At 37.8% G+C, this 6177-nt stretch overlaps 1 pseudogene; it reads left to right on the top strand.

Moving 5' to 3' along the window:
- The first annotated feature begins 1417 nt into the window (after positions 1-1417).
- LOC149577491 (uncharacterized) overlaps positions 1418-6177 on the top strand; it is a 95767-nt pseudogene continuing 91007 nt past the window's right edge.

Here is a 6177-nt window from a genome sequence, read left to right as displayed (position 1 = left end):
AATATAAAAGCTATATCTAGTTGCAATGGAAATTATTAGCAGTAAATTTGACCCACAAAAAACAAACTAGTAAAAAGACAAACATTTAAAACAAAGTCCCCAAACAACATACAGAGAGAACATAATAGAAGGAAGATGATTTCCTTCTAGTCGTTTGGTTCTTGAGAGCATCCAAAAAGGAATGTCTTTCTGGAATGATGCCTAGAAACAACACACAGAAAACAAACTAGCTGATCATAGCATTAAAGACTAATGTGGGAGTTTTACATGTTTATGATAGGTAAAATAAAATAGGCATTGCAAAGTTATGTCCTTTCGAAGCAAGTCTTCACAAGGCCTCAAAATATTCTCTTGAATCAATGTTGGTAACATTGAAGGATAGAGGAACTTTCAATGAGAATAGGCAGTAGTAATTTTGTTCAGATCAAATGTAGCATGACACACCATTTATGTACTTAACACAACCATGTCATTTACATAGTTATAAGCCTTTCTTCCATGTGCAATTCAAGTAATATATGTCATGATTACCTGGGCTTACACTAGCAGTCTTGTTTATCATAGCATCAAACCATGATTCCTTACAATATTATTGATGCCTCTTAATTATGTTTGTAGAATTTACAATGCTTCATATGCACTTAATACTTTGGATTTCACTGATAGGTATTTGGTTATAGTTTGATAACACTCCTCAATAACAATTGTATTCATAAATCTTGAAACATATTGTCCACATCTGTTGTCAATTCCATATGCTTTTTGAATCTTAATGATCACTGAAACTATCCATTTCTAAACACAATCCTCAGCATAACAATTGGCATAATCTTGGACCCGCAGGTACAAGTGGTAGTTTAGATAATAGATTGAATCATAGATCTTAATAGTCCACTGATTTAATTTATATAGACAATATAATTTATTCTACTATTCTGAAAAATCATTATATTCTCCAGACAATATTCTAAAACTTATTTCTAACTATTAGAAATACAAGAAAACAATAGAGTAACAATACGACAATATGAAGAAAAAAAATGTGGTAGTAATAGGAAAAACTAGAAGACGTATATGAACAAGTCATATCATGGAATACTGAGGGCGGCATAAAATTCATGATCGGATTGCGAGACTCTCGAAGAGAGAATAATTGAAAGCACTATTGCAGACTAATAATTCAACCTGCCCGCGATTAATTTATTATTTTACAGTTGAACATTATTCTACTTATTGATTATTTTACTGGTTAAAAAACTAATGCGATGGATATGCAGAATAGAATATAAAGACTCTTAAAAGATTTGTTATCATTTAACAATGACCCAAAATTTTCAGTTGAATTATTGCTCCATGTGATCAGTCTGTCGATTATCCGTGGAGAGAATTTTTAGACTCGGAAAAGCTTAGGATTGATTATAAATATAAAAGGCGGTGTCCTTAAAATTCATTTATTGTTGTAGATATAATGGAAGTGGAAGGCAAGAAGCTGCAGATTCATGTACTCATGTTTCCATGGCTCGCACAGGGCCACATCGTGCCTTTTATTGAGCTTTCCAAAGGGCTTGCTTACCATGGGCTCAAAGTAACCTTTCTTTCCACTCCCCGTAATATTGAAAGAAACCGGCCAATGTTGTTAGACAATATCAGTGCAAATATAAATCTGGTGGAGCTGCCTTTGCCGGCAGTTGATGGGCTTCCGGCGGAAGCAGAAAGCACCGCCGACATCCCCAGCGAAATGGAAGGCGTGTTAAAGACGGGGCTCGACTGTCTGCAGCAGCCATTTGAGGAGATTTTACGGCGGCTCTCACCTGATTACGTTATCTACGACTTCTCGCAGTACTGAGCTGCCACTGTCGCCGCCAAAATTGGTATTCAAGCGATTTTCTTCCTCATTTTCACTGCCGCGGTGTCTGGTTACATGTGGACTCCGGAAAGATACAAGGAAGAGGAAACCACCGCAGAGGACATGATGGCGCCGCCAAAGGGTTTCCCTTCTAAACAAATTGTTTGGCGGCCCTTCGAAGCGCCATTTGTTGCACGTGCATTTAATCTGTGCAACGGCGGTGTCTCGGCCATGAACCGCGCCTGTTTGTCAGTCCAAAGATGCTCCTTTCTGTTCATCAGATCCTGCCATGAAATGGAGAGAAAGTTTATTGAATATCTTGAGAGAGCCACCGGAAAGTCTGTGTTTTCGGTGGGTCCTCTGCCACCGGATCTTCCCGAGAAGAGGCAGGAATTGTTGGGTGATGCGACACGCTCCCCTGCTCACAGGTGGTTAATTATGTGGTGTTCCATGTTCATTAATAGTCATGGCTTTTGGTGCAACGGCAAATGGGCCCTACAATTGGTATCAGAGCACGAGCTGTGCAGATTGAAAAATCAGTGTTAAATTTTTCAGAAAGATGGAGGATTTGAAAATAGAGAAATTTATAGGCAAGAATTGCAGCCTGTGGAAAGTGCAGATGTGTTCCTTGCTGGTTAAGCAAGACTTGGCTCTCGCAATCGAAGGAAAGTCTAAGAAACCGTCTACAATGACTGATGAAGATTGGCAAAAGATGGATGACAAGGCGATGGCATCCATTTTTCTCTCACTAGCGAAAAATGTCTTGTTCAATGTCTCAAATGAGACGTCAATGAAAGAGGTTTGGAACAAACTTCAGAATATGTATCAAATGGCGTCGGCTGCAAACAAAATCTTCATTATGAAGAAACTCTACAAACTGAAAATGAAGGAAGGGATTGCAATGTCAAATCATATAAATGATTTGAACACCCTATTATGTCAAGCAAGCTCGGTTGGTATGACTCAAGATGACGAATCCAAAGCAATCATCTTGTTATGTTCTTTACTTGACAGTTGGGATCCCGTAGTTACAGCTGTAAGTGCTTCAAGCTCTATGAAGTCAAAGTTGGCCTATGATGAAGTTGTTGCCACTTTATTAAGTGAAGACATGAGAAGGAGTAACAAAGACTCTTCATCCGGTGATGCTCTCACTATGGTCAGCACTGAGAGAAGAGGAAGAAGCCATCATAGAGGAAATAATAATTACAATCAGTGAAGATCAAAGTCACCCAATCGTTCAAGGTCAAGAGGTAGGAATGGTGAATGCTGGTTTTGTGGTAAGCCTGGCCACACAAAGAGAAATTTTCTGACTTACAAGAAAGCACAAGAAAATGTGAGAAACATGGAAGCAAATACAGCCTGTGAGAAAGATGAATGTGCTTTAGTTCTTTCTACAAGTGACACAAAATCAGATTCTTGGGTGATAGATTTCAGAGCTTCTTTCCATGCTACTTCACGTACGGATTGTTTCACAAACTACCATGAAGGTCAATTTGGAGAGGTATTTCTTGGAGACAATAAATCCTGCAAAATAGTTGGCAAAGGTGACATTTTGTTACAGTTGGAAGATGGAGGGAAATGGTTGTTAAAAGATGTTCGCCATGTTCCCAAATTAAAGTGAAATCTGATTTCGGTCAATCAGCTCTTTGCCCAAGGATATTATCCCTTCTTATATCCGGATACTTGGAAAGTTACCAAGGGTTCGAGAATAATTGCCAAGGGAAACAAAGTTGGCAATCTTTATCTCCTTGAGAAGCCTACTGAAATAGGGGCTGCTATGACAGTCATGGGCAGCGATGCAGCACTTTGGCATCAAAGATTAGGCCACATGAGCAAAAAGGGCCTTGAGATAATGCTCAAAAGGGATCAACTGTCGGGTCTCCAATCAGCAAATTTGGAATTTTGTGAACATTGTCTTTACGAAAAACAAAAGCAGGTCAGCTTCTTGAAAGATGGACATGATCTCAAGGAGAAACCATTGGAACTTGTACACTCGGATGTCTTTGGTCCGGTTGAGGTAAGATCTTTAGGAGGTTCAAATTTTTTTGTTACATTCCTTGATGACTATACTAGAAAAGTATGGATATACATGATGGCAAATAAATCTGAAGTTTTTTCTAAGTTTAAAGTTTTCAAAGCTCTTGTTGAAAACCAAAGGGGTCATAAGATTAAAAGTTTAAAAATGGATAATGGAGGTGAATTTTGTTTGTTGGAGTTCGACAATTATTGTGCAGATAATGGTATTCGTAGGGTGAAAGTTGTACCCTACAGCCCTCAAGAAAATGGGGCAGCGAAAAGACTCAATAGGACAATAATGGAGAAAGCTCGGTGTATGCTTTCTAATGCAGGATTGGGCAAAGAATTCTGGGCTGAGGTATGTAATACAGCCGTATATCTCATTAATCGAAGTCCTTCTTCAAGGTTGAACTTCAGAATTCCAGAAGAGGAATGGCAAGGTAGAAGATGTAACGCCCCGCTCGGGAACCCAAGAGAAATAAACCTAACATGTTACAATGTTTACTGAACTATTTTTTTTTTTGAAGTTTAAACAACATCAAGATAACATTAATGCGGAAGCAATATGAACATACACATCAAATACACATATGCAAATATAGATACAGTTTCAATTCCTCAAGAGTTCCTTTACGTTGAGTCACATTTAATGATTTTAAATTAATTAGTTTAAGTTCCAAGTACAATGTCTCAAGATCATACAGGAATAACAGATACATAATCGCATAAGCAAAGCATAAGTATATCTAATACAATGAAAGTACATCCACTAAATAACATCCACTGCACATGTCGCAGGGTATGTGAAAATAGATACAATACACTAGGATATATGATAACATATATACATCATCAAAAAAGAAGTCTCTAAGATAAGAAATAAGAATGATAAAGGTTCATCTTCTGCAACGAACATCCAATAGCTGGCAATGTGAAGGGGGAACCAAATGGTAAGAAGGCACTACCTCCCAACCGCATGGTTACCTAGTCAGGCTTCCACTCCCACCGTGCAGGGAAGATAATGAACGATCCACATACGGCTATCAAACATAAAACATTCCTAGGCAAGGTACCCCTAATAGCCAAAACTACCTCAAAGGTCACACATACTACTCAAGAAGATAAAATAATCCAAACGTAAGAACACTCAATCCAATACCGATACCACATAACCAAACATCATACACAAACCAAGTATAAACCAAATACCAAGATCATAAGATAAAGTCAACGAAAGATAATCCTCCTCAAGTCAATAACCACATGTCAAAAGTACAACATCATGAATCACCAATCATCATCAATGAAAGTAAGTAACCACAATAAACACAATCAATAAGTACACCACCAGAGATACACAAAATCTACAGAGGAGACTCAGGCTACATACTAGGGAGTGTCATCACATGGCTGCTTGAGTTACCCTGGACTGATCTCTTAAGAGACCCCGGACCCTCAAGTGTTGAGTTACCCTGGACTGGTTACTATGAACCCCGGACCCTCAACATCACACATATGGAAACTAGAAAGCCCTCTCAAGAAGACGAGGCACTCATCTCATTCCCATCCTTAGTCTATACAAGTACTAAAGGCATGGGTAGATCAAATATCTCTAACTTATCTTTTTAGTGTGTTTACCCCCCATCAATTTTAATTACTAGATTATCACTTATTACATAACTTGCATTAGGTTACCCTGGTACTGACCACTTTGGGTCCCGGACCCCTATGCAAGCCACTCCCAAGTCACATACCTAGACAACCTCTCCTAAGAACATAAAAACATAGTTGTGTCCCATACCACAACACCCATAAAGATCAAACTCGATTCCTTAACAGGCAACCTAATAACACGATGGTTCTCCCATCAAAGTACACATAAATGCTTCATAAAGTAAACCTCATAAATATAATTTCCAAATTGAATCACAAGACATATCATGACATCCAGTCACATAAATGGTATAATAGAAATCTCACAAACCTCTGGTGTACATCCTAGACTGGTCGACATCTAATCCACACCAAAATCTCAAAGCATAAATAGTATAAGCAAAACAGTACAATTTCATAGTTTGGTTTGTTTTGAGAATACACCATAGAGTCAAAGATAAAGTTTCAGTTTTGTGTTCAATGTATGTTTTACGTGAATGAATTCTCAGTTTATTCCACAAGTCAACTCTATAAAATTACCCCCATTTATTTATTTGGCTTAAATATGTAAAATTACCTTCATAATAATAGTCATCATCATTTTTATTTTTTTTTTCTAAAAGAATTATCTGAAGATAATCGATTATTTATTTAAGTTATAA

The sequence above is a fragment of the Cupressus sempervirens genome, chromosome 1 (genome assembly GCF_028749045.1).
Source record: "Cupressus sempervirens isolate cs-2001-9-10 chromosome 1, ASM2874904v1, whole genome shotgun sequence".
NCBI classification, from domain to species: domain Eukaryota; kingdom Viridiplantae; phylum Streptophyta; class Pinopsida; order Cupressales; family Cupressaceae; genus Cupressus; species Cupressus sempervirens.
This window is presented reverse-complemented; position numbering and strand designations above follow the sequence as displayed.